Genomic DNA, 27,044 nt, shown 5'->3' with positions numbered 1-27,044 from the left:
ACTTGTTGATCTGATGGTAGTCGTAAACCTAATCACTGGGAAGGTAAGCATGATTTTAATGGAAATGTAATGATGGATTTCTGGATTCTTTTAATTTGATGCTAGGCTACAGTGAAAACATGCCTATTCTCCAGTGGCTTTCTGCATTTAATTAATTTTGTCATTACCAGCGGTCCTTGTTATTGGTCTCTCGTGGACTTCTGTGGCTAAGCCCAGTAATGTGACTCCACTTCAATTACATAGAGCTGTGGGATAAATATTATTGCAGCAACACATTTATTTAGTATTCATAGACTATCATACAGCTAATGCACTATATGTGTAGATCACTGCCTTATGGAAAAGTCTGTTTTGTAATTTTTAATCTTCCTCTACCAAAGTAGATTTCACATACTAACTTATCTCTTCTGGCAGATTGTTTGAGCTCACTGTACGCAGCAGGTACGCATAACCCATGGGCATCCATTACACAGTACTGCAGCAGAAAGTGCGGGAGGGGAAGGGAGCCGAGGACAGGGAGAGTGAGAGTGACGAAGCTATGAGAGACAACATGAAACTGGGAAAGTGAAGGAGACAAATCATAAAATAATGAGCAAGAAAGAATTGTTGGGAGGAGAGGCAGGAAGACTGAAGAGTGTCTGTAACACACCTTTCGAACTCTCAGCAGAGAGCTTGCAGTTACATCTCATTGCCTGAGAGGGGCAGCAGAGATGCAGCTTTCCTGGCCACTTTCTATGCCCCTATTTACACAAACCAACTAATCACCATTCTTTTTCTCTCCCTCACATATACTCACAAACACTCACACACATGCATGTTTCTCTCTTTCCCTTCCCATCCTTTTCTCATCTTAAATTTGGCAAACAAAAAGAAAACAATGACAAAGGCTGAGGAGCTGTAGAGACTCGGCTTTTTTGATTGGAGCAGATGTATCTCTCTTCTTGAGTCTAACACGCAACAAACGGACAAGCAGCACTTCTGAGAGCCAGCCTCCTCGACCACCTCCATGTTCAGTCATCTCCGTCTTTAAAAGGCAGTGTAGAATTAGCAGGTGATCTGCACTGACAGTGTGAAGGCACAGCTTGCAGCAAAGGCTAATTGGTGTGGACTGACTTCACAGAGAGTGTAGCCACTCAGTGGTTGAGTGGTTGGGGGAGGTTGCAAGGCCAGAGAGCATGGTAGGACAGACAGTGGAAGGCTCATACAGTGTAGAAGAGGGGGCTTCTTTCTCTTCCTCACGGGTCTTTTTATTCATTATCAAGGGCATCCTGATGGTTCAGTGCACATACTGGGCCTTGTACTTGTTACATCGAACATGGCTCAAGGCCTTTCTTGGATGTCAGCTTCATTCATAGATAGGATGTTACTGAACAACCAAAGTGATAATTAAATACTCTTACAAATGTCCTTCTAGACGAAAGTGTAGCCTATTTTTTTGTAATGATAAAGTACAGTGTGAAGAAAAGTTTGGCTTGATTAAAATTGGGACAGATTCGAACAAAAATAAATTATTCCCAAGCACGCCTGCAAGGTAAAATTACAGACGACCTGCAGTGCAGTATTCAGTATGCATATGCAGAATAGTCATTCACACACACTGTACACATTCATACACATATGCAAATGTATAATGAAAATATAAATACAAATATGTTGTACTGGTAGTACGCTTGACATTTGAAATGTCTCTGATGCTGACACAGCCACTGCCAGGGAGGACTGATGCCCCAGAGGCAGGACTCAGTGTTCACTCTGACTCATCAGCACGTGTACACACACACACACACACACACACACACACACACACACACACACACAGCCATGGACGTCAGTGTCTGCTCTATGTTGACATGAGGGGGTCTTCCCCATCTTTCATCTCTGTAGAGCTTAGTACAGCTCATCCAGCAGAGTGTGTATCCATTGCTGCAGGGCACGCTTTTAGAAGAACTGTATGTGTGAGTCACAGGCTGCAGGGGAGGGAATTTTGAAGCCAAACTGTACACAGACACATGGCTATATATGCAGCACTATCCATGTGGTTGAGTTTATATATATATATATATATATATATATATATATATATATATATGTGTATGTGTGTGTGTGTGTGTGTGTGTGTATGTATATGTACCTGTTATGCCTCTGCACCTGCCTTCTTCCCATTTTCTCCTTATGCCTCTAATATAGATCTATACACTAACTCCATGTATATTTTTGTCAGCTGCGCAGTATCAAAGTCTGACTGAAATCATCTTATATTTTTACACTTTAACATATCTGCAGAATATTAGTCCTCAGCATCAAGAAAGTGGAGTGGGAGGGTGAGAGAGTAGGATTAGAGAGACAGAAAGAGAGAGAGCAACGTGCAGGCATGTTGTGAATCACACATGACCTACATGGGGGAACTCAATTAGGTGAGTGTGCACACCTACAGTTTGATAAGGGACCATTTAGCATGAAAGATGATAACAGAGCGCATTGCTGCCAAAGTAACTGTCATTGCTTTGTTGGCTTTGGACACTGGAGAGGGCTTGTTGTTAGCACAGCTTCCATCAATGGGGCATGTGTGATGTGTGTGAGGAAATAAAATATGCTGGTTACTTGATTCTTCTTTTTTTTCTTTAAAAACACCACTTTGCCTTGATTTGGACAAACAAAATGGGACTTTTAAAAGCCTAGCACAAGTGTTTGGACAAAGTATAGGCTTGACTTCATCCAGGAGTTCAGTTTTCCTCTGGGTCTCAATTTTCCTCTATCTTAAGGGCAATTAATCTACCCTGGAGCACGCTACTGCCAAACAAATGAGCAAATAGTGAACTTACTTGCTTTCTTGCTTACTTAATTAGGTTTCTTCCTGCCAAATAGCCTCCAGAATTCCCTGATCACCTCCTGTTACTAGGCCACACTGGGTGTCCTCCATTTGAGCCTTATACCCTCTGTGGGCGCTCTCAGAATCAGCTGTCCCTCAGAGGAATGGAACCTCTATCTGCCTGAGCTCTTTAGACTGGTGTTAAAATCTGCCCCGGCTGTCCATTGCCAAGCTTGTCATCATAACAAGCTTACAATGTAAATGCCCAAGATTAAGCTAGATATTGGCAGTATACTGCTGCCCCCCTTTTTGTTAGCTTCATGCTAATCTGATATGCAGGATGATGGACGCCAGCAGTTTGAACTGGGACCGTTGGATAGTAGCATGTCAATATTTGGTCAGTCTTGGTCGGTGTATAACTCTGGATTTACGCAGCTATAATCCAGAGAGACAGCAGAGTTTAGTGACTATAGATTCTGGGATTTATGTTTGTTTCTGGGTAGCCAGTATCTGTATCTGATGAATCGACAAGTAAGCAGAAATCAGCTCAGTGAGCAGCATCACCGTGATACACACCACTTTTTTAGGTAGCTATAGGTAGTTTTATTTTCCCCATTGTTGACTTAGACCCCAGTGGATTCTCCCACCTTCTTGTAGAGGCTGTGACTGTGAATCCTAAAAACTCTCTACCAGGTTCTACAAAGCCTCATCAGTCTTTTTCATTTTTATGTGGGTTTTTTTTTTTCTTCAAATCTTTCAGGGTGCTTATATTTACATACTTTCTCTGCACAGTTGTGCCGCTTTCTCTCTGTAGATGCAACAAGTGGGAGATTTCCAAACATGAAAAAACATTTTCTAATTTGTTGTATAGAAATAACAGATTTGTCAAGTCATTACAAGTTGAAGTAGTTATTCCAACTTTGCGTCCACAACAAATGAGAAATGGTAATACAACTTAAATACTTGACTTGAACAGCTAATTCTCTTTATTGTTCATCAACTGGGTTGTTAGAGAACATTTAATGGTGCATTGGTGGAGTTGTGCAAAGCTATCATTTCATTCCTTGGTTCAGAAGAAAAACAGATTTTCGCTGCTAAGTTTTAAGTAGCACATTCCTCCCATTTTAATGCATTCCTCTCTCAGCAATGCCCGTAGCCCATAGCTGCTCCGCAAGACGCTGGTGTGTGTAATAGGGCTGCTTTGGAGGAGCTCTCCCCCAGCTGCCATGCTAATTGAGGCGCAGAGACGAGCCCCAGCCAGATGGAGGGAAGATGCCGCAAATTGATTCCTCGCATTCGTCTTCATTAAGGTCTCGGCTCTGGGGCTCTGTGAAGAAAAAGTGGGAGAGGGGGAAGAGAAGGAGGGGAAAAGAGACAAGGAAAGCAGGGCAGAGGAGACTCCCCTCAGGCCCTGAGGACTCTGCTCTGATGAGGTAAATTCTGACTCTCCAAAACAGTGTCAGGGGAAAGAAGAGGGAAAAGAAACCATGAGCTCCAATCATTCTCTATCAAAAACACCTCAGCATGTACTATAACTCCGGGAGGTGCACATCCACTCTGCCCCTCTTGTTTCCTCCGTTTCGTACCCCCTTTGTTGACCCCCAACATCTGATCAAACCCAACCTTCTCTCAGCCTCCAGCAGTGTTCAGCCAGTTCTCTGCCACTTTCTATTACGTGGTAGCAGCTTTCACTAACTAGGGCCGTAAGGTGCAATGCACTATAGTAGCTCGCTAGGAGAGACAGAAGTTCATACACTCATCGTATATGACGGAGCGGGTACACACACAAACAGTCACACATTAAACAACACACTTCTGTTGACCACATCCACTTTGAAGCACCCCTCCTGTATTTGTCTTTCTCACAGCCCCAATGATGCAGCGTCTGCAATTACCAGACAACGTAGAAAAAATGATCTGTCACTTCCACAAATTACATTCCCCATACTTAATGGGCCCCATGTTTATGTAACGATCCCCTCAAATTCTCACCATGGGAGCACTAACACTCTGTCTTCCTGCCACGTGCTGGGACTCTACACATCTTTCACCGCAAGTTAGCTACCATCATCCTGCACCCAAGGAAATAAATGTACGACAACCTCACGCTCAAACAAATAAATAATGAACATATCAGCATTTTCTTTTTTTTTCTTTTTTTTTTTGCGCCACAAATATGTATGCAATAAAAATTCTTCTGTTCTATTTTCCCAGCATAGTGGAAAAAAGAGGATTTGTCAACGGTGATAAGCTTTTGGAGCGTACTGCACGGAGGTAACATGAAAGGGGACTTTGGATGGGAAGGGCTGGTTGGCAGGCAGGGGTACGAACGCTATAGTTGGTTAGCTGAAGGTGGGAGGTTGGCAGGGTGGAGGGAGGGATTGGCGTTTGATGTTTCATCTATTATTCGTGCCACGTTACCTGGATTATGTGCCGACTGACTTGGGGGGGTGTTACTTAGGCCTGTCACCAAGCTGTCTGGAAGGGCTTTCTCATTTCACTGTCTACTTTGCCCCTAGTCTCTCTCTCTAACACACACCCTTCCTTTTCTTTCCTTGTCACCCTCACCCTTCTCACCCATCCTGTGACATCCTATCACAGGCCCAAATCCCTGTTTCTCTTTTTCTTCGTCCATCCATCCATCCATACTCCTCCTTTCCTCTATCCTGCTCTCTTCCCTCAGCTCTGCTTTCCTCTGTTCTGTGGTGACATTAAGCAGCTTACGGCATGTCTTGTTGGAGGCTTACAGTGTGCTGGACCCAGAGTTTTACTGTCAGTCTGTATATGCAGGTACTTTGTGAGTCAGAGCCTCTGTGACTACTTCCACTATGCGGGCTTCTCTGATTTACGTATCTGACTCAAACCTGGTAACATCACGCAGGGAATTTCACAGACGTCTTGCAGTCTCAAAGCTGATGATATGAATTATTTTTGTTCTGTTAATGTGTAGTCAACGTATTCTCTTTCTCTGTACTCTTTCACCGATCATATAATTATATAATGTTCTGTATATTTCTCAGTAGTGGCCTGGTCAGTAGTTAGCAATGTTTCTTTGGGCACAAACAATATTGACACCATTTCAAAAATGGGTTAATGGAAGTAAATGTAAATATTAAGTCTGCTTCTGCCACAAGAAAGAACAATATAGTTTTACAAGACACTGAAGGCAAACTTCAGGTTTCTGTTGTTGATTCATAATCCTGTAACAATGTTGTTTTGTATTTCACACATTTTATGTACACCTCTCTAGTGGAGCATATAATTGAAGTTTCTTGCAGTAACTGTCAGAAACTGACTGGCAACTATCTTTGGAGCAGTTCTTAACCCTCTGTTCATATACACAGATTTAAAGTGGCAGATTCTTTCTTGTCCTTCATGAGCTTGAAGCGTGCAAGTGTGGTTAGCAATGTGCATTGAGCTTGCGTACTCAGCTCCTAATTGGGCAGTTATTTTCTCCTGTTGCCACTACACCAGTGCACAACAACATAGTTTGCTTGCTTCCAGGGTATACCGACGTATTTTCATTTTCATTTTTTTTTTTCATTCAAGTCATGATAGTCATGAAGACGTTGACGTTGACAATCAACCTTTTCCTCTATTTTGTTTGAAGTGCTTTCACGTAGTTTAGTTGGAGAAGAAATCAGTGCTTCTGGTTCCCTAGGGAATGAAAACAAGTGTGGTTGGTTGTCTCCAAGTTGCTGCTCCTGTGTGTCAGAGGACATTAAGTTGAACATTTCTCAACTTCTCCAGGTTGAGCCTCTGGGCTGCTTCGGAGTCTTGAATTGCATGACGAGCTTCACCATGCTGTTTCAGGCTTTGTTTTCAGTCCTCATTTAATGGCAGTTTGTCGTCCCTGCTGTATTGTGTACTTGTCATATGTGTGTTAGTTTGAGACAGTGAATTGTGCTTCTGTGCCAAATTTCTTATTTCAGCAAACTAAGCAGAGAATATGATGCTAAAGAGTAACTTAACATTAAATCCACTTGTTTGAGTCAGTAATTTACATGTACATTCACACAATCTATTGATCCTGCTCCAGTTTTATTGTGTTTATTCCAACAGTAGTTATTTTCCCTCTCCGAGAGAAAACCCAGTAATTCTGTCCTCTAGACCTCAAAAATCTGTGAAAAATCTATGACAGACCCCAGGACCCCAGGGTAAACTGTCATGTTCAATCCCCATCCCCACCCCTCCAAACCCTCTGACATATAAAAACAGCAATCCACTATCAGCAATGTTCAGCAGTAGTGTGTGTCAGGGTTCAAATGCATTTTTTGAATTTGAATTGAATTTTTTTTCTTCTACTTTTTGCCAAAAGGTGAACAAGGACATTTATTCTCCACATAGGCTTACTGACGGGATCAGTGTGTCGTGTTATCCCAAAGCAGTTATTAATACTTAATACTTATTAATACATCTCATCTGAGGAAACTGAATATACAGATATAAGAATTTATGTGTGTGTACCTGCATGTTCAGTTCATTAAGGAAATAGCAAGTTCTATGTTAATGTAAGTTGACTTAGTTGAGTGTCCCACCTAGTTTCTTTATGAGTAGATTTAATTATGCATCCTTGTCATGATGCTTGAGGTGATAGTGTTTACTGTATCTTTTTATGGATTCACTGAAAAGATAAATTAAAATAAGAATTTATGCATTTTCATTAAATGCTGCAATAATGTAATTTCTTTTCACACTGAGAGATATTAGTTTACATGTCAGTTTATTACCTCGTCTTTTCTCTCCTCTTTGTCTCCTCTCCTCATTCTTTTCTTATTTCAGTCCAGTTTTCCTTCATTCCTCCCACTGTTTTCCTTCAATGTATGCTAGCCTTGGGTGTAGATGTATAGTTCCTGCTTGTACATTTTTAATTTCATCAGATCTGGGCCTGGGGATTTGGCAGCCATATCAATGCAAAGGCCCCATGCCTGTGCCTTTGGAGCTGACCTCAGAACAGCTTTACATCCCTTGAGTGCTTCTGGACTGCTACATGAATGCCTGCTTACATTCCCACAAGGGCAGCTTGGTCACCTTACCACATAGCTTACTATGGAATTACTAACCACCTTCTCTTCTGATTATGTCAAGTTTGGCATTTCTTGCTGTCGCTCTACCTCCCACTTTCCCTTTCATTCCCTCGCTCCCCTTCCTGTGCTGCCTCCTTTCATCCAGTATTTGTATGCGTTTCAAGTTAGTGTATTCCGACTTATTCACTTTGTTTGTAGCTACTAGTGCTCATATCTGGTAATTATGGAGTACTGTTTGAAACTGAAATTAGCATTTCTGTCTATCATTCTTGCTCTTCCATCTTTAATTTTGTCTCCAGGAAAGGTCAGAATCTGTGAACCACTGCATGTTTCATTAAATCTACTCCTTCATTTCCCCAGCTTGCCTGTCCTGACCTCTTGACCTTTCTTTGTTGCTTGTTCTCTTTCACTTCACTTCCCACCACTATGTTGCATCTCCACCTTTGCCTCTTTCACATGGTGGAAACATATATTTTAAAACCACCTCTTCTGCTTCCCCATCATCCCTTCTCTTCCTCCTCTGTCTATGCTGGGGAAGGAGTGAAAGGTCAAGGCACTGAATGCAGGCTGCAGTCCTGTATGTTTTGCCCAGATCGTTGCCCCACCTGCCTTAGAGGATCCCCCTCCCACAACAAACACGCACACACTTGCACACATAGCGAAAAGGAGGAATGAGATTGAGTGAGATTTTAATGGCTATACTGTGGATTCCTCAGTTAATGCATGGGTGCAAAGTGTTGCCCTTTGAACTAGAGACATGTGCTCAAGCTTGTGAGAAGAAATGTTCATGAAGGAAAGCGCCACAGGGAAGACAGAGATTACTTATCACAAAAATAGTAAAAAAAGAAAAAAGACGAGGGTCACACAAAGCTTCCTGAGGCCATTATTTCTTTATCAAGGTTGCTAGTCAAGAATGCAGACAGACAAGCAGAGCTGATGGGGCGGGGCTGACACCCAGAGCATATTCACTAATGCACAGCTGATCATGCCTTGCAATTACCAACACCAACACAACTACTTCAATAAGCACATAAGTATATCCTTAAAGCAGCATTTTTGAACGGTTGTTTACATAGTTGTGAATAAAGGAGGACTCGAGACAGACACACACACCACTTCCCTTTTTCACTCAAAAGCTCAAAAACAAATATGGACATTGAAAAGTGACATAATTAGTAGGGTAATCTTTTTGCAATTAACTGTGCTGCCTCTGTTGGAGAAACAGCAGACAGATGTTTCATTAGTGTTGATGAAGAAAACTACAAACAGACGTTGAGGGTCAGTAGTCTGGGGGGAAGTATTTTATGATGATATAATGCACAGTACAGTGCACGTCTTGTTTGTGTAAGGCTTTATCTTTACAGCGTATGACTCTCTTTTCAGAATATTAGTATTCACTTGTGGAATTTAGTGCTCATGTTTCACCATGCACTTGTGGAGTGAAAATCATTATTGGTGGGCACATTAATTAAAAAAAAATCTGTTAATCATTATTCTTCACTGATTTCATTACTCACTGACAGTAGAAATTCATTACAGCTGCCGCCTCTGACCTTTAAAACTCACATTAAATTGGTTGCCTCTCCTGAGGGTGAGTTGTCAGTCAGGGCAACAAATTTACATGATGCTAAGGTGTGTGTCCTTTTCTCGTCCTTTCTTACAAAAAGCATTAGAAAGAAATTCTTTTATTTAGCTTCTTAAGGCTGGAATGCATAAAGGATGGGAGCAATTATACCAAAAATGAAATGGGTAATTGTGGTTGGGGCATGTTTTTATACAGTGTAAAATATCCTCTGACAATTGGGGGTTCATGTGCCATGTGTGGTGCTTCAAAAAAAGAGAAGGCCACATATTCCAAGCTAATATCACACAATTACCCAAAGTATGTGATTGTAGCTAAAAAAGAGTCCTTGCATGGCTTCAGTTTACAAAGCCTTACCCTGAATCTGACCAAAACCCTTAATATAAGACCTAACCTCCCCTACATGTATAATCAAATATAGGCTCAGAGGTGGCTGTTGGGAAATACAGGCAAAAGTTCAGGTGCAAGGGCATAACTGGCAGCGAAATTAAATGATAAAAACAAATAAATAAAAGCATGCTAATATATGCATTATATTCACTTGTGTTTTTGCTTGCTTCGACAAACTTGACGGTCCAGTGACCTGTTTTTTCCTTTGAATAAATCATGTAGGATGTATTAGAAAAACTGGGTACCACTGCCACTTGCTGCCAATTTGCCCTGTGGCCACTCACGGTATTGCAACTTTAAAAAAAAAAAAAAAAAAAAAAATCCTTGCGGCCCAAAAAGCAGTTTCCCCATGTGTTCTCCATGTGTCCAGGCATATGTTTCACTGATGCACAACTAATTTTCATTTGGAGACGAATAAAGTAATTGACTGTTAGATCACCATTATAAAAGATACATTAGTAAGACTGTTGACATGAGAGCTCAAACTGCCAAGTAGGTCAATTAACCAGCAATGATGGTGTGCCAGCAGCACCAAATATACATTAGCTGTCTGTTCACTGTCAGTCACATTTTCAATGCTGCTCCTCACCTTTCAACATTTCAACATGCAAAGAAACTTTATAGTTTAGATAAATACACAATAATGAGCTCACATTTTAAGACTCCCCAAAAATTAGATTTTTAAGGTTTTCAGCAGGTGTTAATTAAGGGTCTAAGGGTCTATTTCAGACAGATTGCTTTAAAATAATATTGGATGATGTTCAAAGAGGGCAGCAGCACAACTTACTTACTTTTAACTGAAAGCTGTAATATGATTTCTAAAATTGGGACATTATGTTCTAATTACCAAGGAAAGCAATAATATGTTACCAGCCAACAGGGCAAGACATGGATACACGAATGCATGTGTACACATATGAATGGTTTTTGGACTAAGACGAAACACGGTTCCCAAAAATGCTGTAAGATGTTTACTGTTCACTGTGCTTGCTAAGCCCTTCAAAAATCTGAGCATTATGGAAGCAAGGTGAAAGAGGGAAAGGAAGAGTCAGGGGGAGGAGTAGATGATAAAATGACTTAATTAAAAGACAGATGAGAGGGGGAGATGGAGGGGAGGAAGGTTGATAAGAGAGTGACAGTTGGCAGGAGAGAAGCTAAAAACTGAATTATATAAGTGAGCAAGTAAAACACCAAAAATAGAAAGAACTTGTCATCACACAAAGAAATAAGACATAAAGAATCTTAATTCTTCATCATTACAGTATCTTCATTCATTGTCTTCATTTCTGGAGTTTCATTTACTTACTCACATTCTGTCGGTTTTATTGCCTTTATGGGCCTAAAATATATTTGTGCTCAAGTAATGTAGCGTGCCAGTATCACTCTAAGTGACTATACTTTTCTCAGATTTGATTTTCTTTTATGAGACCATGAGCCAATGTAGCATAAAGAAACACGATTTAGGAGTGACATTTGATACAAAGGCATAAAGAGAGCAGATTAAGAGAGAATGAAATATGGATCAAAGGAGCACAAACAACAGTGATAGAAAAAACAAATGATAAACTAGTCCATAAAATTTGATTGATTTATCCATGTAGGTGGAAAATAAGTTTCTTTAAGCATCTAACTTGTGTTTAGTTGTATTAGATTTAACTGCAGATTATTTTTTACTCCAGCAAAAATATCCCATTTAATTTAGAGTTGAGTGAAGATGATGAACTGCTCTCCATCTTGCTTCTTTGTCCTATTCTATATTGATGTTGCGAAGTGGAAAGCAGCTTCCAAGTTTACCCTGGCATATGTGGAAACCACGCCCGGCCGAGCACATCATCCAACCTGCCCCTGGATTGAGATCCCAGAGGATCGTCGGTTGTTACGCCACACATCGCCAAGCTGCTGAGTCTGGCTGACAGCCACTGTCTGGAGCCTGTTGATGAACTCTAATTGACCTTTCCTCTATGCCATCATTTGATGCACCTCCCACATCGCCAATTTTATATACGTACCTATGGAAGAATTTCTGTCAAACTTCATCTTCACAGAAACCGTGGTAGGAATTTCCTCCACCATGTTTGTAGTGTTGTGTATCTGAGGCCTTTGTAGTCAGTTACAGTGCAAACATATTTCCACAGGTGTGAGATTAACAATATACTACTACTCTCTTGCAGGTACCAATTTATTATTCTGAGACTATTTGCTATTGCAAAAACCCAGTTGGCATGTACAAACTCAAAAAGCAGCAGGTGAATTTGGAGCTTAATGTCACATGAGGCTTAGTCAATGAAAGTTTACTTCCTTTCTTAATGTGAATACAATAGATTGTGTTAAGAGAACCCCTCCTCTCATTGCTACATATTTGCTTACGCCATATGGTTGCACAAAAATTAAACCATAAGCCCTGCCACACTTAGCCAAACGAAACAGATGTTCTTTTAAGCCTTTCTTGACTCTGCTCTATCTCTTCTTTGCCGGCTGCACCTCTCATCTTTTTTTTTTTTTTTTTTTTTTTACATGTAATAGAGACTGAAGGTTAGGATAGGGCTGGGTGAAAAGACACAGAGGCAGATGCACACGTTCATGGATTTCACCCACTTTAACGCCTCAACTCAAATAAGCTCTGCCCTGGAGAATCAGTTGCTAACAATGCAGCTGCACAATGCAGGGCAGATGACTTCTAGTAATTTAGTGACCACAAGCACTGGTGTGGTGCAGCTAAAAATGGGGTGGGATTTGGAACAATAAACTATCAGTGATGACCTATCAAACCGCCGGCTCCTCTTCCATTTAAAAACCGTTTGCTGTTTTGTCCTTGTCTGTGAGGTACACACTAAAATGTGCAGCGCCTTTAGGTTATGCTGGTTTTTATGCGTGTTTAGCCTTTTTTACTGCAAATCATGTTTGCTTTACATCATCTGTGACCATTTTCATTTAATGTTATAGGGTTTTCAGATTTCTGGATGTATTTTCTTATGGCACACACAATCCTTGGTTTCCTTTCATACTGTATGGAATGGAAATGAACTCAGACTGATCATTCAGTTTTCATTTATTGCAACACTGCAGGATCTCTTCAAAAAGTACAGGGTGATTTTAAAAAGTGCTCAGTCGGAAATCAAACTGCAAACACAGAATAAGCAAACGTTACCATGGTAAAAAGGGTAATGTCTCAGTTGTTAGGTCCACATATTAGATTGTTGCTTGCAGATGCATGCAGTCTGATGGTACAGTAGCAGCAGAATATTGCTTTAAGCCTGTGGATGAAGATGTTATGACCATGTTATGATCACAACCACATGTGACACCTTTCCTGTGGGATTACTCAGTATTTTACAGTCAAATCAGCCTGGTAGAAAACATTTACAGGATTCTCTGTCATACTGTGCTTGATAGAGACATGTAAATAATGCCTAAAGTAATACACAATGCTCCATGTGTCAGGTAGATTTGATTATGTCAGAACAGGTGGGCAGAGAAAGAACAAATACCCCTCATTTGTGACACCAAAATACCAAATTGATGTAGAAATGTCTCCATCATGTACAATGCATCATCACAAAAATAGAGCCATATGTCTCTCTTTCTGCCATTTTAGGTTTGCCTCTCTCTTTCTCTCATAGACTTGAGGCTTTGATGATCATCAGGTGATAGTTCTACTTTTCCACCCACTTCTATTCATCTGCTCCTTATACAATTTACTTCTTTCTTCACAATTTCTCACCATCCTCTCTATTCTTTTGTCCTCTGTTCCCCTCAGATGTTAAATTCAATTTACACATCTCTATCTCTCTCTTTTGCTGTCTCACATCGAGAGGTTGAGAGAAATTGAAGGTCCTCCTTTCCTTTGTCCAACTGGGTTGCATCAAAGACAATGACATTTTGGGGAAATACCACAATGTCTTTGTCTCTCATCTGTCTGAGCTGTTCGACCTCTTCAAGCCTCTTTGAAGCTCTTCGAGCCCTCACTAGCAGGGGACACTTCTATTGTAGTTTTAACTGGATTTTTAAAGTTGCTTGTATAAAAACATCTTGTGTGTTTGTGGATCTGTGTAATACAGAGAGTACAATATGTGTGCTGAAGTGAAATTTCCTGGGTCAAAGAATATAATATTGCTCTAGTAGCAGTAATAAGAAAATAATGATCCTTTTAGAGACTCTGGCTGCTGATCAGACTCTCCTTGAATCAGTTTCATCTTCCTCCTGATGAATGCCCAGCATAATCACAAGGTGAGAAGCTGAGGCCAAAGTGCAACTGGAAGCTTTGCACTCTAATGGCTGTCATTTGTCGCTGCCATATTGGGTGGCAATTGAATAACTTCATTGGGTTGGATGAGGAATGGCCGTTTTTGGTGCATTTAAAGCAATATCCTCTGTACCTCTGCCAGTCATAAATCACTATGGGAAAAGGAAGAAAATGAGAATAGCAAAGTAATGTACAAATAACAGCAAAGAATGGGCCAGTGGCCACTGTCTCTTAAGACTGAATTAAGATTGAATCCTTTTCAATACATCTCTTGAGCGTTGTGTGTTTTAGAACGTGCCTACAGTTGATGTGTCTCTCTATGTATGTTTAGCCATGCTAGCAGCTTGGCTCTGGGGATGGCAATGTTACATGGGCTGTCGGTCGGTTGGTCAGTCAACCATGTTGGTCCCAACTGAAATATTTCAACAAGTACTGGATGGATTGCCTTTAAATTTGCCCAGAAGGTGTAATGCCACTGACTTTTGTCATTTGCTGACATTTCCTCCAGCACCATCATCGGGTTAAAATATCAATTTGTTCAATACTTGGTTTCTAACCAAATACCTGAAAAACTAATGATATTCACGCGTAGTTTCTAGTTCTGTTTTTTTGCTCACTTTTCTATCCTTTGTGGATAACAGTCTCCACATACAATACATTTTCTTGGCATGGAAGGTCAGGAACATTTGTGTTGGGGTGAACATACACTATATATATATATATATACACACACACACACACACACACACACACACACACACACACACACACACACACACACACACACACATATACACACACACACACACTAACCCCTTCAAATCAATATTCACATGTACTGTGTGGTCAGCTCATGGTCTACCAAGTAGCATATACGGGAAGTGTGATAGATGCAGGCAGATGATCATTGGCTCCTTGACTTAGGAGGAAGTCTTATAGTTTATGTCAATGACACACCAAGTGGAGCTGCCTGCTGTAAATGCTGTCAATCAATATTCTTGGCAGCCTCTGTTACGGCTGTTGTTGAATAACAGTCAGCTGACCCCACCTATCTGCTTGACCTTCACCAGTTCTGACACCTACGCACCAGACCTGGGAGTGCAGACAGATAGACACACCTGTGCTGCCACACACACATTTGCTCACACAGAGGTGTTGTGCACATGTGTACTGTATATAAATGCAGAATCACTGTGTTGAGAATGATGGGTTGTCTGCTTCAGGAAGTAATGAATTTATATCCTCCGTCAGCATCACTGAAGGACAGCCGCAATGGCTCTGCCGTAGCAAAATGGACACACACATGACACGGACACACACACACACACACACACCACCACCACTACCAGTTATCCTTTCACGTTTGCAAAGATATAATGTATTTTTTTTATTTAGAAAAACACATGAGAAACATAACATCTACCAGAGCCTTTGAGTCAGAATACTAAACTGTAGGAGATAAAAATGGGCCTAGAAAAATGTGTGTGAGATAGATAAATGCAGGAGAAGGAAGAGATAGTGAAATCATTATGAAGTCTTTTGGAAATAAATTGTTTCTTGTCGGAAAAATATGAAAGAGCATAAAACAGTCAATTTTGATGTTTGACCATTTTTTATTTACAGTTCTTCTGCCTCTTTAACCATTTCCATATCTTCAAAAGTGGAATTTATGTAACTCACACAAGTGTGTTTTATTTGTTATACCACCATGAAGATTTGCACCTTTTTAAAGTTCTTAATTTTTAGCTTCAATATGCTGGTAGTACTTGCAGCATCAAACCAGTCAATCATTTTGAGAGAGCAAAAATGTATTTATCTATTCAAAACACAAAAATCATTAGTGGGGTGCTAGTAATTCAAACCAGACTGATAAGTACACTTACAGCAATCGAGGCCGTGAGGCAATATTTCACTTTTACAGCCAGGTGGAGGAGTGCGGAGGTAGACTGTCCTTCAACCATCACCGTACGAGCTCCGAAATGATAGTATGATGGTAATGATTTCCCAGGATTTCTGAATATATGTTTTCCTTGTAGCAGTCTGAAAGTCATACATGTAACACCTTCAGCATACCAAATAGACTGAAATGACTAACACCGAATATTTTGCTCATCTCTTTTGACCAGTTTTTAAATACGTTGTTTTTCCAGTATGCTATTATCGTTAAGAAGCCTCAAAAAATAGCCTTCATGTTTGGGACATCACACTTCAGGGGGTAGTTAAAGTAACACAAAATCACCAGGGAGGTATAGTGACATCCCCAAAAAGTCATATCATGTAACCTCTCATTTCAATGGTGTTGTATGCATCACAGCGTCTATTGTACTATTTAATTTTAGATACAAAGTAGGGACAGAGGCAAACTCAATAAACCTTCACTTAGAAACAGTTGTTCCTGTATGAACATAATTACCGTTCAGAGAAAAGCACATGTTTTTCTTCAGTTACCTTTGCTAAGAGGGCACCTGTTATGTCATCATTAGATGATTCATGTTTTTTATACCCAAATGTTTTTAAAGTACACAGTAGAGGTGAAAAACGAAAAAAGTGAGATGCCACCCTGATATTTTTCAGAAGTTTTCATTTGTAGCAGTTGCTTTCACAATCATGGCAATGGTGCATTATCTCATTTTCTATTTTATTTATTTAGTTTACTGTCACTAAGACTATTTTCATGGAATGTTGTTATTTTTCCATAATAACCTTTTATCATTGTAGTCACCTGATGATAAACCCTGTGTTGCTGACACATATTCATTGTGACCTTCAAATGGAAAACTGTATGTATTTTATGAAGTCTTGGTAATTTTCCACTGCAGCGCTAGGGGATGGCACATCAACATAAATGCAGCATTGTGGCACCACACCTCTGCAGGAGCCGAGGTAGCGTGCTAAACCTTAGGCCGGCTACCCTGAGTGGGGAATTACATGCTTAGTCACACTGCACATACTGCACACACACAAGCCCACCAAGGAGTCTGTTAGTGTGTTTGAATATGCATACATTACGCGGGACACCTACATTGAGTCTTGCTGCACCATGTAAGACAGCAACTTAGAACAAAAGGTAATTCAGTCACGGGCCCTTGGCTTTGAAAATCCTCCTAGATTCTTATACAGAACGCAGCAGGTCTACACCACTGTAATCCAATTGTATTACTTACAAAAGACGATTTGGCTTTATACAACTATATACGCACGGACACATGCATCTGCGTTCACATATAGGCCTACAATAGACACTAAATTTGTACAAATGAAACACACCGTTGTGCAATCTGCTGCACACAGAGGCGCTCTCTGGCCAACACCGTCTATTTTCTCAGCTTGTGGTGGAAGAGAAGGGGAGATAATCATACAGAGAAGCAAAAGGAAGGAGGGACAGAGAGAGGGAAGGGGGTGGCAGCAGATGGTGAGAAATGAAAAGTTGCTTCCATTATATGAAGTAGTGTTGGGAAGCATTGCTTATGGCTGATGGCACTGTTATCATCACTTAAAAAATGAAAAGACTGCACATGAGAAGGATTTATATTTTATATGTGTATACATTCATCCAGCTGTACATGTGTGCATCAGCTGTGCATGTGTGCTCCCAAAAAGCTAAGCTTCTGTTGTAGTTTTTGGACTTGACCCATAATCAGGTGATCTTATCCACTCTCTGAGCTCTTGAGAACTACAGCCAAACTCTTTGCCCTTGTGTTGTTTTTTTTATCTTTGATTCTCAAATGAGTTTTTCTCTCATTCGATCATCTTATCGATCATTCGATCATCATCCATTATCCACCCAACTCATCTATTATGTCAGCAGCTTCGGGTATAAAACGTCCAGTGCCAAATTATCTGCGTCGGGGGAATCGATTGAGCTTTTCTTTCAGGAACAAACAGGGATTTCTGTCCTTTCTCAATTTCTTTCTACCACGCTCTTATTTTGGCAAAACTTTTGTCAACCATATTTGTTGTGTCTCTACTGTCACTTATTGTTTTCATATCTTCAGCTGTTGAATGATGCTGTCTTCCATCTGTTAGTCCCTCTCTATTTTTCCTGATACCATCGTTTCTGATTTGTTTAAGTTAACTCTTAGTTAACGCTTAAAAAGTTCTCTTGCATTCAAGACTTATAGGTTTATAGGATATATAGCATTCTTCTGTGTTCTGCGTCATGTGTGTGTTGCACTGCTGGACAAGACTGGACTTAGTTGGATATCAGGAAAAGCTAACTAACAGTAAACAACAAAACACATAAACAAAGACACACCAACAGACACACAGGCGCACCTGTCCCAGTAGGGATGCTCAGGGGCTGATGGTCAGCATGGATGGGAGTTGTAATTACACTGGAGCTCTGTGTGAAAAGTGTTTCTCAGAGATGGGCTCTGCCCTTATCTAGTCAGGCTGCTCCCTCAACCAAGGAACACCATTGCTCCAGGGAGAAAAACACTACGTGTGTACACATAAGCAAGTGTGTGTGTGCGTGTATGATGTGATGTGATACTGAGATAGCACAAAAGAGCTCAGACACAGAGAAAAGGCTTGTGATACATACACCTCAAGTCTGAGATGAAGGAATCTGAAGGAGAGCCAGTGTGTGCAAAAGGCTGGGAGAGACACAGAAGGATAGACTGTCCATTTACAAAAGGGATTGCACAAGTAATTTTGCCGTTTCCCCCGGCTCTCTGACCGAGAGCTGTACACACTCAAGCACAATGTCTCGCATTTGTGCAAACAGATTTCTTTTCCCAGAGCTTGTTTGCTCAACCAAATCCAGCTTAGAGCTCCTTGCTTGGTTTCCCGGTGTGAATATAGACAGATTTACAGCATGCCGGTTTCTTATATTTACCTTCTGTTATGAGTATGAGCATGAGCATGAGCATGCAGGTTTAAAAAGTAAAAAAAGTAATCATTGCTTCTGTCTTGAGTGTGTGAGGTGAGTTTGAGGAGGCTTGTAACATCTGTTGAGTGTGTAGGGGTCCCTTGGTATTGCCCAGGGGCCAAGGTTGAGCCAAGATGATGGCCGAACTATAATGAGGTGTCATCTTTTCCAAGCATAGGGTAGGAGAGACAATGGCACACACACACACACACACACACACACATTTCCTCCAGTTTCTCATTTTCACGACAGTGGCCAATGACTGGAACAGAGGAGTGTTCATTCTGACAGAAGTGTGCAAATCTTGCATGTTTGAGTATCCTGCACTCAGCGTCTCATCAATAATAAAATCCTGCGCTGTGAGAAGTTTTAGTAAAGAGCTCGGACAGCCCACTGAATCATTTAATGGCTGGACTGAAGCAGTGACACTGCTAACTGAAGGACACTGACTCTATGGGGTAGCTGGGCTGTTGTTGATGTTACAGTAGCTGGAATTGTAACATGAGCCAGAGTGTTGCTGTGCCGTAACTCTGAACTGCTGAAAAGGGAATGTTGTATGACAGCTGGGATATACTGACGACTCTTTATTGTTTGTCCCTGAGTTTTTAATAACTTAAACATTTCTTGCAGATTATTTGTGCCCATTCCATGCCTTCAGACCTTGCTGTGTTATCTACTGTACATATTTTACACCGGCTACCACCCTGTTATTATGAAACTACATTTTGTCATTTGTGAAGACGTTCTGCTTGGTAGTTTCTCAAGTTTTAAACAGAGTTTATCTTATCCACGGGTTTCCACCAGAGATAGCTTCACCAAACTTATTCCCTCGCCTGCCTCTCCCTGGATCAAGTTTTTGATGAGTTGGCCCTGGTGAGGTGCTGTGCAATCAAATGCATCACTGCGTAAGCCAGGATAAAATGTCCTAGGAGAGAGGGAGGGAAGCTGGGAGAGGCAGGAAGAATGAGAGGGTGTGTGCGAGGATCGATCGCAGCACGACGCTCGGAGAGGCCAAAGTGACCAGCCATGAAATGGTTGCTGTCCCCAGAGTAGGTGCCACCATTACCCACAGTTCCCTTGACCTGGCTCGGTTGGGATACCACAGATACCAATATACATACAATACATAATGGCTATCGATGTGTCAGGGTGAAGAGGGATGTGCATGAGTGAGTGTGTGTGGGGGTTCATTTCATTATCTTAGAAGGAGTCTGTGTGATACTTGTCCTGCCTCGGGACACAGAGCCCCGCTGGTTTTAATTGTAGCTGGATGAAATGTAATCTAATCAGGATCTGTTCTACACCTGGGGTTCCAGGTGAATGCAATTAAGTTCAATTAACTGTGTCCCCTCATAGTTTTCACATGGATGTTACTGCATAGTTGTCTCCTCAGTTGTGGCTGCACATGTAATTGCCTCCAGAAGGGGAACACCCCCCCGCTACAATGTTAATTAGTGGTGAGGGCACAAACTGCCATTTGAAATTTATACCTGAGCTGCACTAATCTTCGTGCCTGGGTCTCTGTAAAGTTTTTGGTCTATTTTCATAAGTTTTTGTGAAGATCTTACATGCCTTGATCTGACATTGAGTAGGCACTGAGAAGGAACTATGTGTTTGTAGTATAGAGCAGGATTATAGTGAGAATCCTCTGTTCTCCACGATGATCAATCTCACTGTTGTGTTGAGATTGGGCGGCTATCTCACTTATGGATCTCGTACAGAAACATTTGTAATTCACTTGGATCATCATCACTTCTCCCCATTTACTGACACTGGAGATGTAAAAGCTGACATCATGACTAAGAAATGTTTAAACTGAAAGCCTCGAAATATGTGACATAATCTCCTTTCCTTTGCATTTCTCTCGCATTGCACATTTCCACTGCACTTTTTCAAAACGCCACTCCACTGATTATACACCTTAGGGTCAGTTTGCTAGTCAGAGGAGAACAACTCACCCTGGTAAGTTATACAGTTCCATTACCATTATTGTTTGAATTTGTCTTATGAATTGCATAACGTTATGCAAGTGCAATGCTAAATAGCTGGAGCATCCTTTAAAGATTCTGTAGACCCTTTCCCAGCTTTTTATAAACCTTACTGCCTACTGAAATTCTTCTGTAAAAAATGTGCCTTCTTTTTTAAGGGAACAGAAGCTTCAGGCTGCACATAAAGTGCTATACCACAGGTCAACATTTCTTTAAAATGCCCTTGGTAAGAGGGTGGGCCCCATGGGTAGATAATCTTCCCCTGGTACGCACAGTGTGCCATGAATAAGTCATATCTCACCAGGACGCAACCCTCAAGTTCAAATGATTGAGATTTCACTTGCCTGCTGAAGCACAGGAACGACCACCTAGCAGCAATTCTGATGCATATTATAGCAGTGTGGTTTAATGGAATGAAGGAAAGGCGGTGCAGCAGAAGCAGTGGTGGTAGGAGTATTTCTAATGCCATGCCCCCAACCACAATCATACACTCGCTATCAATAATCTTCCCCCAGAGGAGGTGTATTAGAAAATATTCACTCTGATGGGAATATTTGCGTTTGCTTCTGTTCGCTCCTCTTTTAAATGCAGTCACTTTGCCTCAGTCTCTCATGCTTTTCTCTCTCTGTCTAAGGTCATTGTAATGAACATTTCATTTTTCAATCATTTTATGTGATTTATTGTTAGAGGCTCTCAGGGGCAAAGTGGGGCCACATGAAGAGGGATTCTGCCCTTTATTCCCTTGTGTTTTGTTAATGTATTTATTCTAAGCGCTGTCAGTGTCTTTAGGACTGTCAGCTCATAGTTATTCACATCGTCATGTTGTGGAAATTACAAGCCCGCCGAATGCCCGAGCGATTCACCACCACACTTTTCATTAAAATAAGCCCACAGAAAAGAATGAGGGCCACAAAAGAAAAGCGAAATGGTCTTTCCATCAGCAGGAGTTCTCATAAATATTATAATTGTGCGGTTATAGAAAAGGAGCAGTTGTGGGCCACCGTATTGTGATTGACTTTGAGCGAATGCTGTCTCACCTTTTTGAATGAATTGAACATGAATACTGGTGACAAAAAGAGAAAAAAAAATGATGGCCTTTGTGAATATGACTTTAAAGTCACCTGATTCCTGCAGGCTGCTTGGGAAGAAACAAAATAAAAAAATCTTTGTTTTCCTGTGTAAAACTCCCAGCGCCATTACTTGCTGATCTCTGCTGACTCGTTACATTTTTTTCCCCAGACTTAACAATATGAACCGTGTGAACCCCTTGAGATAGCTGTTCATGTAATAGAATGTGGTAATGCAGCATACCTAAGGCAAATAGGCCAGCACAGTTGCCAAGGAGAAGCAGAGAGTCCAGTTCCTCATCCCTGGCCATCTCGACTCCTAATGTGGCTTCAATTTATACAGAGAGCCCTTCCAGTGTCAGGGAGCCTCGGGCATGAGCAATTGCCTGAATGAAGTACCAATCACCCAATTTCTCTTCTGTCCTGCAGGGCTCTGATTTCACAGCACGCTGGCATGTTATTGGCCCATTCACGACTCAAGCCCTGGTGAGTTATAGACACAGAGCAAGAGACAGAGAAAAATTTCAACTTGTAGCTTTTTCAGAAAAATAGACATTGCTCTTCCATGTCACATTGTCAGAGAGTTGTTTTGTACATTTCTTCACCACTGCCCCACGAGTTTAAGAGGTTAATGGATGTCTGGAGGTCAGAAAAAACACATAAAAATTTAAACACTACAGTTTACTGTGGAAAATCTCCAGCAGCAATGTGTCATGATGGCATATGTGATTGATATCACAGTAAAAAATACTTCTGCATGTTTTATGCAGGTTGTCTGTTGGAGACAGCTGAGTTGCCTCATGTCTCTACTGTGGTTACAGCGTTTCATGGAGCAGTTAGAAGCACTGATTAATGAAACACATTAATAAAAAAACAGTCATATAACCTGTTTCCGGCAAACCCAGCTAAACTGCTGTGTAAAGCACCTATATCACGATAAATAACAACTCAGATCTTTTTCAAAGTGAAAAAGAAGCAAAGGAGGAAACAAATTGTCCCTGAAAAAAAGGCTGTTGACTCAGAACGCGATGATGTCATTGCTTGTTGGAATGGAGTTTAGCAGATCTTCTCACAATAATGATTATAATGGCTTCCACAGTGACAGTAACACTAAAACAAGTGGTAATAATAATAACAGCAATAATTATTGACTGGTCCAGAAGGACACTTCAGCCAAAGGGGCAGTGGCTGGAGCCATTTCAGCTTCTATACTCACAGCCCTGCAGTGTAGTGTCTGTGATTACATCAGCCAGTATTATTGTTGCAATTAAGACAGCTAATAAAAATTTGATAATTATATCTATATATTTGATAATATTATATATTATCTAATATTTAATTTTTTATTGGTTATCAATTTGTATTTAAAGTGTATTGGACATCAACATGTTTTATCTTTGGCATGGATTTAAGGGAGAAGCATCATGTCTAAACCAAATTAAAAGACTCATAAGATTAACCAGCGCATGACGAGACAACCTTTCTAAAATTGGAATATGAGAGTTCAAGAGAGGGCAAACAAAATATTAGTGAGGGACACGAATGCCCATCATGGTGGTGGGTCTTAAAAGTCTTCACTAACACAGGCTGCAAATTGCTTAAGAAACTTCTCATACAAAATTGATTACACTTCTTTCTGACTAATGCTGAATCTGATTCCTTATGCTCTTTGATATATTTTCATCCATATTTAAATCTCTTCATTCCTAAATTATTCTCTGATATCATGACAGGAACCGATTAAGAACTCAAAATACAAAAGCTTTCAAAATCTTAAGATTTCAACCAAGTTATTTCATCCAATAAATCATAGGACAACCTACGCACAGTGAGCTCTTATCCTAAAAGAGCAACACACTCCACCAATTTGTGGGATTTTAGCCCATTTAGCATCAAATGAATTTGATTCTGCATGTGTTAGGACCATCCACTCGTCCTTGGGACCATATGAAATCGTGTTTAGTTGCGGCACACACGCTTATTAATTCAGACATCCGTGTCAGTAACTCAGGGCTCTTGAGGCACTATGATTTACAGCCTAACGTTTCCTTTGCTTATTCCTCTGATGTAAAACTTTGGACTCATAACCGTGTAGGCAAGACTACACGTAGGTACTAACACATGCAAATCCACTCGCACACAATCGTAAATACAGACACACTTACACATAGTCAGACACTCAAAAGTACATAGGTTAACATGCAAAATAAAATAAACATACATATACACATAAAAAAATTAGCATATCAATGCAAGCAGAAAGTGTTTTGATGTTTACAAGCTGTCCTTTAGATCTGTGGATACATTATTCTTAATTATTTTAATATTCATCGCTGTGGGCTTGGAGAAAGCTTCACGTCTGTGCTTAGTGTCTGCACCCTGTGCACTGCATGACAATTAGTGCCTTACATAACCAGTAGCCAGCCACACACCCACATATGCACACACACACACAAATTTGTTTCACTCTCCCCATGGGGGACACTCACTGACATAATGCATTCCCTAGCCCCTTACCCTAACCTACATACCTGATCTCAACCCTGAAACCACGTCTGAGCCCTCAAACAGCCCTGAAGTTGTGAGGACCGGCCGAAATGTCCTCACAGTGATAGCTTGCCAACACAGCCATAGAAACACACACACACACACACACACACACACACACCACACACACACACACACACACACACACACGACAGACACACACACACAAGACAGACACAGGCAAATACACTTATTCTCATGCAGAAATGTAAATGAACAGTCACAAATGGGTACAAACAAACAGATAAGAACATAAACAAACTATAAACCCACATGTATTGCATTCCTTTAATTGCTCTTTTCTGTGAATATGTGTGTCTCATCTCAGTAAATGACCACCTGTCACCCAGAATTACTATGTTTGTGTATATATTTGTTGCTATATAATTTTTTAAACACCTTTACTGTGCTTGCCCCGTGTCCTGCCTTTCTGTCCTTGGTGGCTGCTGCAGTAATGGCTGAGGCGATGATGTCCGATGCTTTAAACACAAACAGCGTACCCCATCACAAACACCAATAAAAACTGAGAGCTGTAAATGCTGCGACCGGTCTTACCCAGGCCAGCCATCAGCATATTAGCACAAGTGCGTGTGTGTGTGTGTGTGTGTGTGTGTGTGTGTGTGTGTGTGTGTGTGTGTGTGTGTGTGTGTGTGTGTGTGTGTGTGTGTGTGTGTGTGTGTGTGTGTGTGTGTGTGTGTGTGTGTGTGTGTGTGTGTGTGTGTGTGTGTGTGTGTGTGTGTATATATGTGTTTGTATATGTATGGATGGATGTAAAAATGCCATATGCTATTTTCCTAGCCATCGGTGCTTGCTTGCATCCTGTCTGTGATTGCTGTATAAAGACTCACTTACTTTTTCTAAGACAATCTCAATCAGCTCACAAGAATCTGAGCTTGATGGTGTGAGACAGAGAGAAAAAGGGCGGGGGTTGGGGGGTGATGCGTAGAGAGAGGTAGAGATAATGAAAAGAGGGAAAATGGAGGCAAGGACAAAAGGAATTGGTGAGAGAGACCTGTGGACAGACAGTCGGAGACAGACAGAGGGAGGATGTGAGAGAGAAAATGAGAAATAGCATAAAGGAGATCTGTTCTGTTCCCTTGGTGATCTGAGTCATTTTTATTGGCTGGATATGATGCTATGTTTGTGATGATTAGTCTCACTATGAGACTATGAAGTATGTGAGTGTGTGATATAGTAGGAAACCACTGTTAGATATAAAAACCTCAAACTACCATCGATGCACACATCCTCCCTTTTTTTTTCCCATCTGAAAACTTGCATAAGGGGTGTGTGTGTGTGTGTGCGTGTGTGCGTGTGTGTGTGCGTGCGTGCGTGCGTGCGTGCGTGCGTGTGCATGTTCGTAGCGTGCATCATTCCTTGGTTATAATACCCTATCAAGCGACAGCCTTACCTTTAACCAGGGGATCTGCAGTCAAAAGCTCCATTGCTATTTTGGTTCACCAATAAGTTTTCTGAAAATTGGATCCAGGGCTAAAGAATTGAATGCGATGAGCGCCACAGCTGAAGCAATCCACAGGCCTTGAATGAACGTATTTATGGGAAAGTGACAGATCAAATCCAGTTGCCTCTTCTATGACTTTAGACAGTCCCTTATTCACGTCAGAGGTAGGAGTTTAATGAGGTTTTGACTGCAGCAGGATTTTTTTGCAGATGAATGAGTTACAGAATGTAGAGGCAATGCAGTACAAGACTCAGAGTGTGCAGCCAACGATTTTGTGTGCATACAGCATGAACAGGCTTGCACAGAAAAGAAAAGAAGTCATGGCCATGATTTTTTTGTTTTATTGGAAGGTATTGACTCTCTCCCATCCCCAAAAAGGAGATTCATTTTATGCGGTGCTTGTGTGCCAGAAATATAATGAGGTCTATGTACATTTTAGCTTTGATTTTCAATAATTGCTTTCCTGGTAAACAATGTGATGGTCTTTCCTCCAAATCTTTGTCCCTCTAGAGGCTTACTGTCAACTAGCTCTCCCAAAAAGGGATTGTCTTAGTAAGAAGAAAATATCACTGAAAAGTTGCACATTGAAGCCGGACACATAAAACAACAACAAAGGATAAAAGAAAAAGTGGAAATAAGTCTTCTCTTCTTTTCTCTGCTTTCAAGCTGAACATAAAGTAGGTCTAATAAGAAATCTGCTCAGCCCCTTCATCCTTCCTGAATTATTTTTTTGCAGACTGAATTATTACTTTTTGCCTACTGCTGCAGTCTTTGACCTAGAGCAGAAGGAAATAAGAAAACTTTATATCATATGTATCTCATAGATCTACATCCCAGCTTGTCATTTTAAACTGTTTAAGGGTTCTTAAAGGTTTAATCTACATTAGTGGTGAAGCAGGAAATGTAGCAATCTTTGTCATCTAATAGGTCTTGCCATTTGAATGTTTTTACATATATTGCAGGGCTGACAGTTGTGTTTTTGGCTTGGCAAAAAACATTTGAAATGCAAATCAATGTTTCAAATGAAGCAGACCCTTTCATATTTAGCACACATTATCT

General features: G+C 40.8%; 1 long non-coding RNA gene across 3 annotated transcripts in view; it reads left to right on the top strand.

Moving 5' to 3' along the window:
* The window catches only part of LOC130163209 (uncharacterized), a 139,678-nt gene that overhangs the window by 33,736 nt on the left and 78,898 nt on the right, over positions 1-27,044 (top strand). For 2 of the 3 annotated variants that reach the window (XR_008826416.1, XR_008826414.1), the window contains exon 4: positions 22,406-22,462. The exons of the other annotated variant lie outside the window; for it this stretch is intronic. This is a non-coding gene — a long non-coding RNA (uncharacterized LOC130163209). The remainder of the gene's footprint in view (positions 1-22,405; positions 22,463-27,044) is intronic. 3 annotated transcript variants of the gene reach the window in all.

This window comes from Seriola aureovittata, chromosome 22 (genome assembly GCF_021018895.1).
Source record: "Seriola aureovittata isolate HTS-2021-v1 ecotype China chromosome 22, ASM2101889v1, whole genome shotgun sequence".
Lineage (NCBI taxonomy): Eukaryota > Metazoa > Chordata > Actinopteri > Carangiformes > Carangidae > Seriola > Seriola aureovittata.
This window is presented reverse-complemented; position numbering and strand designations above follow the sequence as displayed.